At 33.3% G+C, this 13,307-nt stretch overlaps 1 protein-coding gene and 1 long non-coding RNA gene across 8 annotated transcripts in view; one reads left to right on the top strand and one right to left on the bottom strand.

The window, feature by feature from the left end:
- The window catches only part of LOC126821204 (uncharacterized), a 163,188-nt gene that overhangs the window by 106,764 nt on the left and 43,117 nt on the right, over nt 1-13,307 (top strand). The window lies entirely within an intron of this gene.
- Nucleotides 1-13,307, bottom strand: part of LOC126821157 (dipeptidyl peptidase 3) — a 183,136-nt gene that overhangs the window by 149,860 nt on the left and 19,969 nt on the right. For 4 of the 7 annotated variants that reach the window (XM_056100758.1, XM_050549511.2, XM_050549513.2 and 1 more), the window contains one exon: nt 12,310-12,344. The exons of the other annotated variants lie outside the window; for them this stretch is intronic. The gene's annotated coding sequence lies outside the window, so the exon portion shown is untranslated. The remainder of the gene's footprint in view (nt 1-12,309; nt 12,345-13,307) is intronic. 7 annotated transcript variants of the gene reach the window in all.

The raw sequence follows: 13,307 nt of genomic DNA, 5'->3' as shown, positions 1-13,307 counted from the left end.
AAGCCGACGCATATCAAAATTTGTTTTCTGGTCACTAAAACAATTAAACTGATGTTTCCACCCTGGAATTCAATGCCACAATGACTGTAACATTCAAAGTCAGAGTCGTGCAAATCTTGGGTTGGACCCCCATGATGCTCCCAAGCATCACCTGCATTCCATGCGGTAGCTATTGGTGCGTTTGGGCGTCACATGTAACTGGAAATGTTTCTTCTGTTAGATTCTATAGTGACTTTTTTCGTAGTCATTTGCATATTTTAGTATTATGCCCCCAAAATCAAATATCCCCTACTTTTTTTTAATAGTATACAATGATACTTTAGTTGTTTTGATTCGGTGAAATCTGGCATAGTTATCATTTTTTCACAAGATCACCACTTCTTTTACTTTTTACAGTTTTTTTTCAAAAATATCGGATATTTTTTCGACTAATTCCGGTTTTTGGATCATTGTCGAGATAGTTTTAACAATTTGTTTAGATACTTAACTTTCTGTCACAGAAGTGTCAGAAACATCTATTCAGTAGTTTTTTGTAAAAAAGATAAATAGAAGAACATTTTCAATAATTTGAAGATTTTTCAACTTTTTTCAAAGATTGAGGCCATTTTTGGACCCCTTATATTATTTCAAACCTTTTCCTTTTGGATTCACGCCACAGACTACCGATAGGACTCTGCGTTAAAAAAGTTTCAGAAAAATCGGAGTTGTCGTTTTCGAGAAAAAGACGTCTAAAAAGGCTCCAAAATCGGAAAATACTAGATTTTCGGCGTACCACAATTTATTTTCTAACCATCGAAATCGTCGCATTGAGATGCCATATAATAGTCCATTAATGGGGCTATCCAAAAACACTTTACTTCTTTTGATCCGGTAAAATCTGACCGAGAAATCCAGCTTTTCGCAAGAGCGACAATTTTTTAACCTTTTTTTTTAATTTTTTGAATACTTCCGGTATGGAGATTATTGTCGGAATAGTTTTAATAACCAGTTTGGGCAATTAAATAGCGGCAGGGCTCTGTAATGATATAGTACATTATCTGATCAGATAAAATGACCCTGAGAAATTCTATGTTCAAAGGTGCCAAAAATCCAAAAATGTCAAAATATCGAAAATTAAATTTCAATAACTCAATACATATTATACATCGTTAGAATCGTAATTAGATCAGCTATCCGAATCTGTAATCTTTTTGTAAAAATTTGTTTAAATAATAAAGTAATAGAGCATTTTGCAAAATTTCACGATTATTCGACTTTGTTCGATTTTCTGCCCTTTTTTATTGTATTCCAGACATTTCAAAGTCTTATTGGATGGCATAATTCACAAGACTATCGAATGGACTCTCGATAGAGAAAGTTAAAAAAAAAGTTGCGGTTAAGATTTCGAGATACAGGCGTCCAAAAACGCCCCAAATCAGAAAATACTTGATTTTCAGCTTGTCATATTTTTTGCTACTTGGTCATAGTATTCGTATAAATTGGGCATCATACGACAGTCCATTCCTCGGGCCACTCAACGAAAGCTTAATTCGTTTAATCCATTAATACTGGACGGAGAAATCGATTTTTTCCCCAAAACACCCATTTTTTGCGTTTTTTTCGAAATATCTATCATTATTTCGACTACTTCCGGTTTACGGAACGTTGTTGAAATTACTTTATGCAGCGGTCTGACTATATAGCTTTATGTTCCAGGACATTCAGAACTATCGATTTATTCTTTCCCAAAAATATAAGAGTTGGGCAATGGGCAGAAAATTCGAAAAAAATCGAAAAATAAAGGGCGATAACTCAGAATGAAAATTATATTTCTGGAATCGGATGGTCTTCAGGTATCCAAAAATGTAGGTCAAATTTGAAAATTTTGAAAAATAACAAAAATTGTCTTTTAAACAAATTTTTTCATTTTTCGAAGGCTACAAGTCAGCGACGAAGTTTCGAAATTTCAAAATTTTCAACTGCTATCGTCCGAGAAAAGACTCAGGGTTTCTGAAAATGTCATTTGTATGAAAATAGGTACAGAATTGACGAAGCTACGGTCGTTTTTTAATTTTTATGCACCGCACGAAATTCGGCCACTTCCGGTCTGCGCAGAAGTTTCAAAAAAAGTTTATCAAGTAGCCACCACATGGTTTCCGAATAGAAAATTAGGTCCCATATAGGTATCTGTTACAGGCACTGAGAAATAGGATCTACCACAAAAAAATAAATAATAATAACTAGACCTGCAAGCAGCACTGAACCGGCTTTCAGGAATCAGACAGGAAGTGTGTCATACAATAGCCCATTTATCGAGCTACCAAACGATACTTTAGATGTTTTGATCCGGTCACACCCGACGGTGAAATCCCGATTGTTGCAAGAGCACCGATTTTTTTACTGTCTTTTTTTTAAAAAAAATATCGAATATTTATTTGACTACTTCCTGTTTACGGATCATTATCGGGATAGATTTAACAAGTGGTATGGGAACTTAATTTCCTGTACCAGAAGTTTCAGAAAGATCCATTGGACAGTTTTACCTCCCTTATATCATTAGAAGCAGATTTACCGATATAACGATTTTTCGACTTCTTTTCAAAGATTGTGGCCCTTTTGGACCATTTATACTATATTGAGGCTTTTAAATTTGGATTCACACCATAGACCACCGTTAGGACTCTAAGTAACAGAAGTTTAAGAAAGGAAATAAGAGAAGTTTTCGAAATAAAAGCGTCTGAATAGGCTCCAAAAAGAAAAATAATAGATTTTCAGCGTTCCATTATATATTGCTTCACCGGCGAATTCTTACCATTTAGATCTCATAAGATTGTCCATTGTTCGAACTATCCAATGACACTTTAGTTGTTTTGATTCGGTGAAATCTGGCGTAGTAATCACTTTTTTCGCAAGATCTCCATTTTTTTAATTTTTACGGGTTTTTTTCTCAAAATATCCGAAATTTTTTCGACTACTTCCGTCTTTTGGATCATTGTCGGGATAGCTTTAACAAGTTGTTTGGTTACCTTACCTTCTGTACAAGAAGTTTCAGAAAAATCCATTCAGCTGTTTTCCAAAGAAAGAAAAATAGAAGAACATTTTCAGTAATTTAAGGATTTTTCAACTTTTTTCCAAGATTGAGGCTCTTTTTGGACCACTTATATTATTTCAATGCTTTTATTTTTGGACTCACGCTATAGTCCACCGATAGGACTCTGAGTAAAAGAAGTTTAAGAAAAATCGTAGTTTTTGTTTTCGAGAAAATGGCGTCTCAAAATGCTCCAAAACGGAAAATACTAGATTTTCGGCGTACCATAAATTATTTTCTAGCCATCTAAATAGTATTATTCAGATGTCATATAATAGTCCATTAATGGGACTATCCAGCGATACTTTAGTTCTTTTGGTCCGCTAACATCTGATGGAGAAATCAAGTTTTTCGCAAGAGCGCTATTTTTTTTTTAACCGTTTTCTTCATTTTTTGAATACGTCCGGTATGGAGATTATTGTCGGGATAGTTTTGATAACCTGAATGGCTTATCAAATAGCCACAGGGATATGTAATGATATATTACATTGTCTGATCAGATAAAATGGCCCTGAGAAATCCTATGTTCAAATGTGTCAAAAATATCAAAATGTCAAAATATCGAAAATTAAATTTCAATAACTCAATACATACAAGTATTATACATCGTTAGAATCGTAATTAGGTCCGCTATCTGAATGTGTAACCTTTTCGTAAAAATCTGATTAAATAATAAAATAATATAGCATTTTCCAAAATTTCACGATTTTTCAACTTTTTTCGATTTTCAGTACGTTATTTTACCTATTCCAGAAATTTCAATGTCTTATTGGATGGATATATGTACAAGACTACCGGGGGGACTCTTGATAGGGAAAATTTAAAAAAAATCCTTGGAGCAGTTTTCAGGATACAGGCGTCCAAAAAAGCTCCAAATCAGAAAATACCTGATTTTCAGCATGTCATATTTTGCTGCCCTCTCATAGGATACGTGTGAAATGGATATCATATGACAGTCGAATCCCATTTTTTGCGTTTTCTTCTAAATATCGGACATTTTTTCGACCACTTCCGGTTTAAGGATTCTTGTCGAAATAGTTTTATCAGTTGGTTTTGGACTATAACTTTATGTTCCATAAGTTTCAGAAACGTCAATTCAGCCGTAAAACGAAATTCGGGCATACAAAAAGGGCAGAAAATTCGAAAAAATTCGAAAACTAAAGGGTGATAACTCTGAATGAAAGTTATATTACTGGAATCGGATTGCCTTCTGGTATCCAAAAATGTAGGTCAAATTTGAAAATTTTGAAAAATTACAAAAATTGTCTCCTAAAGAACGTATTTTCAAATTGTTGATTTATTGCTACCGTTCAAAATTCGGCCACTTCCGGTCTGCGCAGAAGTTTCAAAAATACTTTTTCGAGTAACCACCACATGGTTTCCCGAGAGAAAATTGAACCCGAGATCGATATCTGTTTTCGATCATGGAGAAAAAGGCTCCCGCGGTAAATAATAATAATAATAATAATAACTAGAATTGCGCGCAATACTGAAGGCTTTCACCGTCGCTAAGGCGTCACACGATCGCCAGATATATGACAAAAGATTAACCCCACCACTCCCCCCACCTCCCCAAAAAACCCACACTCTAGCATAACTCAGATATTGACCCCTAAACATGCCCCAACTCGTTAAAATACGCTGTTTTCAATTTTCGATCTCTTTTTTAGGCTACCCATGACAATTACAAACATTGTACAAGGGTTTCACACAATACACTACCCAGTAGAATCTCGATTGAGCAAGTTTGAAAAAAAATAATTGGCGGATTTTCCGAGATACATGGGTTTAAACTTGACCGAAATCGTAAATAACCTTACTTTTCAAAGTCCCATAAATTTTTTAGTTCGCAATAAAATCTTGTTGCTATAGCACCATCTCGTAGATAATCCACGTGGCTACCATACGAAATAATACTTTAAGTACTCGGTAAACAACCAATTGATACATCGCATTTGGCGCACAGGCACCCATTTTTCAGAATTTTGTCAAATTTTGAATACCTTTCTTGACCACTTCCTGTGGTTAGAGGATTTTCATTTATATTTCACGGACTGGTTTGTTCCGTCGACTTCATATACCCGACGTTTCAGAAATATCGTAGGTGTCTTAGGTGTTCGTATCTTTATAACCATGGTAATTATATAACTGTTAAATTAAACAATGGATAACTCCTACCTCTTAAAATGATTTATATAATTAGTAAATGATTATTATTATCTAATGATTGTTGTTTTGTGACATATATAGTATAACCAATATATACATTATACTTTTATAATCAATATGATACTGTGCATTAGTCGTGTTTATGTTCTTATGATTTGAATTTCTTCATGCAATATTTGTAAATCGCCAGTAGGAATAAAATGTCTCTTATATAGATACGATATGATGGCTGGAATTTGCACGGTAGGCTATAGCCTTTGGGACTGCGCTGTATCATACGGTCTGGGTTTCGATTCCCCGGTTGAACGTGACAAGGAGTATGTCGCCTGTCTAAACTCGTGTGTTTTCTCTGGGTCCTCCGGTTACCTCGAACTGCTAAAGACCCCTACGCGCAAGCGAATTGTTGAAATAAAAAAAAATAAATCATATGTTAGTCCCGAAATGATCTCTAAACATGCTCGTACAGCGGCGCTAGTCTTCTTTTATATAGAATTCTAACCACCAAGGGATCTTTTACGGTCACACCAATTTGTACACGAGACTTCGGAATCGCGTTCATGTCAGCTACTCATATATGTAACTGGTTCAAAAATTGATTGAATATTCAATGAAATATCGCCAATTTTCTGGTTTCGTGTACGTTAAAGATTTGACGTCATTAATAAAAATTTAATATTAATTACAGATAGAGTCAATGCTCAAACAGCGTCACGCCTTTTATCACAGGTGCAATATTCGATAGTACTGTACGATACTAATGCAACAGCTGAACAAATTGGACTGTCTTATAAACAGCGCGAGCTGTCGATTTCTATCCAGATGATTACCGGTATAAGATAATTTTGACAAAGAAGCAACAATATTAATTCAAAGACTAATTATTACACACAGCAATCAACTATTTCTGTTACAGGGTCACTAAACCCATATTTTGGAAAGAAGAAAACACTCATAGTTGAAATAATTTCAGTTCAAATATCATCACTGATAAAAGCACTCTTGAATAGACTCTATACGTTGACAAAACGTACAGATTGTATCCCCCCACTTATGTTTTGCTTAACAATGAAAGGTTCCGTGTTCAATTTTCGATCCCTTTGTTCTGCTACTCCTGAAATTTGGGACTATTGTAAAATCGTTTTATGTATAACCCTACCGAAAGGCCTCTCTGTAGAAGAAGTTACAAAAAAAGAATTATGTTGACTTTTCGAGAAATAGGCCTCTAAAAATGCTCCAAATCGTAAATATACGACGTTTTCGATTTTCGATCTCTTTTTTCGGCTACCCCTGACATTTCAAAAAATGACACAGTGGTTTCACAAAACAGAGTACCCATTAGCCTCTCGATTGAGAAAGTTTTTAAAAAATCGTTGGGAGACTTTCCGAGAAACATGCGTCCAAAGTTGCTCGAAATCGTAAAAAACGTTACTTTTCAAAGTCACATAACTTTTTAAATTTTTGATAGAAACATGCCGCTTTAGTACCATACGATAGACAATTCAATTGGCTATTAAACGATATAAAACTTTAACTAATCGACAAGAACACAATTGATACATCGCATTTTCCGCACAGGCACCCATTTTTCACAATTTTGTCAAAGTTTGGATACCTTTCTTGACTACTTCCGGTGATTAGGGCATTTTCATTTATAGTTCATGGACTGGTTTGGTCCTTCGACTTCATATTCCTGAAGTTTCAGAAAAATCGTTGGAGCCGTTTTAAAAAAATAAGAACTCTACGATTTGACCAAAATGCGAAAAAAAGTGAAAAATCAAAGTCAACATTTCAGAACAAAACTTATATTGTTGGAATCGGATTGAGGTCAGCTATCCAAAAATGTAACAAATTCCAAAATTCAAAATTTTCCATTTTTCATCAAAAAAATGAGAGCAACAAAGTTTCTAATTTCCACAGTTTAGAAATGCTATCTGCTCAGAAATGTCTCCAGCTATCCAAAAATGTAAATATCTGAAGAATCCATTGAGAATTAAGAGAATAATGGCCGATTTTCAATTTTCGTGCACGTTAAAGATTTGACGCATTTCCGCTATGCGCACAATTTTAAATTGTAATCAATTTGATACGACGCATACTTGCTTTTTGAATCAAATGGTGTCACTTTTGTGAAAATCCAATAATAATTGACTATTTTACAGGCAAAATAACGAAAACAGTGACTTATGCAAAATTGCCCATTTCTAGGTAACTGCTTATATTACAAACTAATTTTAACAAACATTTTCTTCGTATGGATTAAAGCTACAAGTTTATAAAAGTTACGTAGAAATATTTTAAAATCTGAAAAGCCTGAATGGGTTGTAAATAGGTCAATTTTACACCCTTTTTCACCTCTTAATCGAATTTGCTCGAAAATGAAATCGAAATTAATAAAAGCGATCCCAACATTTTGTGCGCCTTTAAAGGGCACACTCTTTAGTTATATCAGTTTTTTAAAAAAAATAAAATTTGCTTTCGAAAAATGGTACCTAACTGTCAAAATTGTAGTTTTTGGTAAAATTAAGCCACTTCCGGTGCCGACAGATATCTCTATCGGTAACAAAAAAATGACAATTGAGACAACGGAGTATATGAACTTTGTTTTATACAAATTGAGCATTAAATAATTAATCTAGGACTGAAAAACTGAATTAGCCAATGGCGGCCAAGGAAAATTACTGAGACAAAACAATTTCACATTTTTGCCCAAGTCAGATCAAATTTCGAACGACAAAAGCTATAGATGAATGTTCGAAATTAAAAAATGTGAGATAGCCATTGTCTCGGAAAAGATTCGGGGTTTCCAAAAATGTGAATTGTTTTAAAATAGGTAAAGAATTGGCGAAACCACCGCCGCTTTTTGATTTATTGCTCCCGTTCAAAATTCGGACACTTCCGGTGTGCGCAGAAGTTTCAAAAAGACTTTATCAAGTAACCACCACATGGTTTCCCGATAGAAAATTTGGTTCCAGATCGATATCTGTTTCCGATCATGGAGAAATAGGCTCCCGCGGTAAATAATAATAATAATAATAATAATAATGTCTTATTTTTTTTAATTATCGAATATTTTTTTGACTACTTCCTGTTTACGGATCATTATCGGGATAGATTTAACAAGTGGTATGGGAACTTAACTTCCTGTACCAGAAGTTCCAGAAAGATCCATTGGACAGTTTTACCTCCCTTATACCATTAGAAGCAGATTTACAGATATAACGATTTTTCGACTTTTTTCAAAGATTGTGGCCCTTTTGGACCATTTATACTATATTTGGGCTTTTAAATTTGGATTCACACCCCCAGACCAGTGTTAGGACTCTAAGTAACAGAAGTTTAAGAAAGGAAATAAGAGAAGTTTTCGAAATAAAAGCGTCTGAATAGGCTCCAAAAAGGAAAATACTAGATTTTCAGCATCTCATAATATATTACCTAACAAGCGATTTTTTTACCATTGAGATGTCATAAGATCGTCCATTGTTCCGGCTATCCAATGACACTTTAGTTGTTTTGATTCGTTGAAATATGGCGTTGTAATCACTTTTTTCGCAAGATCACCATTTTTTACTTTTTATTTTTTTTTTTTCAAAATATCAGATATTTTTTCGACTACTTCCGGTTTTTGGATCATTGTCGGGATAGTTTTAACATGTGGCTTGGATAGTTAACTTTCTGTACCAGAAGTTTCAGAAACACCCATTGAGCTGTTTTCAAAACAAAGAATAATAGAAGAGCATTTTCAGTAATTTGAGGATTTTTCAACTTTTTTCCAAGATTGAGGCCCTTTTTGGACCACTTATATTATTTCAATGCTTTTATTTTTGGACTCACGCCATAGTCCACCGATAGGACTCTCAGTAAAAAAAGGTTTAAGAAAAAACTTAGTTTTCGTTTTCGAGAAAATAGCGTCTCAAAATGCTCCAAAACGGAAAATACTAGATTTTCGGCGTATCATAATTTATTTTCTAGCCATCTAAATCGTATCATTCACATGTCATATGATAGTCCATTAATGGGGCTATCCAGCGACACTTTAGTTCTTTTGGTCCGCTAAGATCTGATGGAGAAATCAAGTTTTTCGCACAAGGGCCAATTTTTTAAAACCTTTTTCTTCATTTTTTGAATACGTCCGGTATGGAGATTATTGTCAGGATAGTTTTAATAACCAATTTGGTCAATTAGATTGCCACAGGGCTCTGTAATGATATATTACATTATCTGATCAGATAAAATGGCCCTGAGAAATCCTATGTTCAAAAGTGCCAAAAATTCAAAAATGTAAAAATATCGAAAATTAAATTTCAATAACTCAATACATATTATACATCGTTAGAATCGTAATTAGGTCAGCTATCTGAATGTGTAACCTTTTCGTAAAAATCTGATTAAATAATAAAATAATATAGCATTTTCAAAAATTTCACGATTTTACGACTTTTTTCGATTTTCAGTCCCTTTTTTATCCTATTCCAGACATTTCAAAGACTTATTGGATGTTTTCATGCACAAGACTACCGAAAGGACTCTCGATAGAGAAAGTTAAAAAAAATTGTAGGTTAAGTTTTTGAGATAAAGGCGTCCAAAAACGCTCCAAATCAGAAAATACTTGATTTTCAGCTTGTCATATTTTTCTGCTTGGTGATAGTATCCGTATAAATCATTCGACAGTCCATTCCTCGGGCCACTCAACGAAAGCTTAATTCGTTTAATCCATTGATACTGGACGGAGAAATCGAGTTTTTCCCCAAAACACCCATTTTTTGCTTTTTTTTCGAAATACCTATCATTATTCCGACTACTTCCGGTTTCCGGATCGTTTTTGAAATTGCTTTATCCAGCTGTCTGACTATATAGCTTTATGTTCCAGGACTTTCAGAACTATCGATTTATCTTTTCCAAACAAATATAAGGGTTGGGAAATGGGCAGAAAATTCGAAAAAAATCGAAAAATAAAGGGCGATAAATCGGAATGAAACTTATATTTCTGGAATCGGATGGTCTTCAGGTTTCCAAAAATGTAGGTAAAATTTGAAAATTTTTGAAAAATAACAAAAATTGTCTTAAAAATTTTTTTTTTCATTTATCGAACGCTAGAAGTCAGCGACGAAGTTTCGAAATTTCGAAATTTTCAACTGCTATCGTCCGAGAAAAGACTCAGGGTTTCTGAAAATGTCATTTGTATGAAAATGGGTACAGAATTGACGAAGCAACGGCCCTTTTTTAATTTTTATGCACCGCACGAAATTCGGCCCCTTCCGGTCGGCGCAGAAGTTTCAAAAATAGTTTATCAAGTAGCCACCACATGGTTTCCGATAGGAAATTAGGTCCCATATCGGTATCTGTTACAGGCACTAAATAATAATAACTAGAACTGCGACGCAGTAATGACGGGTTTCACCGGTGCCCCGCTACCCTTGAACATATGTCACTTCCGGTACCGATGAAACCATTAAACAGGTTTCCATATAAGCATTGCACACATCAAATAAAATGTACGCAGAATCAACCAAATCCAGCAATAACAATTCATTGTATACATTTGTTACATGTAAGTGATACTGACAAAATTACATTACTTCCGGTGATAATGAAAATGTTAAATAAGTTTTATGAAATCAGAAATGGCATAAGGCATCACTTGGAGAAAATTTTATGTAAATCGAATAATAATTGCCACTTTTATAGACCAAAAACCTTGAAAAGGAACTTGTAGAAAATCGTCTATTTCTCTGCAACCGTACAAGTTAGAAACCATTTTTTGGTATCTGTATGATTGTATAGGTTCAATCTACTTGTTGATTGGAATCAAATATCATAATTTTAAAAACATTACAAATTGAATAAAATATCTGTTTTGAAGGCTAAAAATACAGTTTTTGCCAAAATGACATTACTTCCGGTGACAGTAAAAGTGTTAAATTACTTGTATGAAATCGTAAATGGCATTAGGTATAACATAGTGAAAATTTCACGAAAATCGAATAATAATTGACACTTTTATGGACAAAAAATCTTGAAAAGTTACCTGTTGAAAATTGCCTATTTCTCCGCAACTGAACAAGTTAAAAACCATTTTGTGATATCTATATGATCGTATGGGTTCATTCTATTAGTTGATTAGAATCAAATATCAAAATTTTAAACAAACAACAAATACGACTCATTTGAATAAATTATTTGTTTCGAATGCTATAAATACAGTTTTTCCCCAAATTTCGTCATTTCCGGTGACATGGAAAATGTTAAATTGAGTTGAACTAGTCCCAATTGACATTACGCATCAAATGGTGTCACTTTTATGAAAATCCACTAATAATTGACTCTTTTACAGACACAATAGCGTAAAGAGTGACTCATGCATAATTGACAATTTCTCGGCAACTGCTCATATTACAAACTAATTTTGAGATAGATTCTCTTCGTATGGATTAATGCTACAAGTTTATGAAAGTTGCAAAGAAATATTTTAAAATATGAAAAGTCTGAAAGCCTAATAATAATAATAATTTTAGTAATCTCAATAGGCTTTTAGACGAAAGTCTGAAAGCCTAATAAGAAGAAGAATAATAATCTTAACAAAAACAATAGTGTTTCACACAAGCTACGCAGTGTGAAACTCTAATAATAATCTTAACAAAAACAATAGTGTTTCACACAAGCTACGCAGTGTGAAACCCTAATAATAATCTTAACAAAAACAATAGTGTTTCACACAAGCTACGCAATGTGAAACCCTAATAGTATCTAGACTCGGTTTATCGTTCCAGTGACTTATTACTAGATTGATTTATCCTAAATATACATTTTACTGAATACTGTAGTTGAATTATATTGGCCTAAAGCCAAAGGGAGCAGTTATTGCTTAGAAATTCCTTGTCATTCGTCATTTGATTGTCATTCGTCATGCTACTGTTTGTCCTGTTAGTAAATGTGTAACCTAAATTAAAATTATCATTTGTCTTATTTGTAAATATATATATTAATATTATTTGTCATATTGTACATGTTTATATTGTAATTTGTATGCTGTTCTCAATGGATGTTTCGATACAAACAATAAAATAAAATCTTACCTTATCTTATCTATTTATATTAGCTCTCGAGCAGTCTATAATAATAATAATAACTTTATTTTCAAAGGGTTGAAAATTAGGCCAGGAGGCCTGTCTTACATTTTGCATTTTATAACAGAAGTTAAAGAAGTTACAAATAAAATTTGAAAACAGAGCAATATTTACAAAAGAATATTAACAAAATCACAATTAAAAATATCAATTACAATCACAATATAATAAAGTTGTCACACAGGAATCATATATTTATCATCTAATACTATGCTTATGGTACATGTAAATAGAACAAATTAATTAATGGAAATGACCATAATATATTTCTTCCGACCGCTCCCAATGTATATAAGTACTACTACAAAGAAGACTATACTAGGTCTCTACGTAGTTATAAATTTAACTAGAACTGCGAAGCAGTAATGACGGGTTTCACCGGTGCCACGTTATCCTTGAACTTATGTCACTTCCGGTACTAATGAAACCGTTAAACAGGTTTCCACATAAGCATTGCACACATGAAATAAAATGGACGCAGAAACAACCAAATCCAGCAATCAATTCATTTGCTACATGTCAGTGATCCTGTCAAAATTACATTACTTCCGGTGATAATGAAAATGTTAAACTGGTTTATGAAATTAGAAATAGCATCATCACATGGTGAAAATTTTATGTAAATCCAATAATAATTGCCACCTTTATAGACCAAAAACCTTGAAAAATGACTTGTAGAAAATCGTCTATTTCTCTGCAACCTTACAAGTTAGAAACCATTTTGAGGTATCTGTATGATCGTATGAGTTCATTCTATTTGTTGATTGGAATCAAATATCATAATATTAAAAACATTACAAATCTGATTTATTTGAATAAAATATCTGTTTTGAAGGCTAAAAATACAGTTTTTGCCAAAATGACGTTACTTCCGGTGATAATGAAAATCTTAAATTACTTGTATGAAATCGTAAATAGCATTATGTATCACACAGTGAAAATTTCAT

Source organism: Patella vulgata, chromosome 5 (assembly GCF_932274485.2).
Source record: "Patella vulgata chromosome 5, xgPatVulg1.2, whole genome shotgun sequence".
NCBI classification, from domain to species: Eukaryota; Metazoa; Mollusca; class Gastropoda; family Patellidae; genus Patella; species Patella vulgata.
Note: the sequence above shows the minus strand (reverse complement) of the source record. Positions and strands in the feature narration are given on the sequence as shown.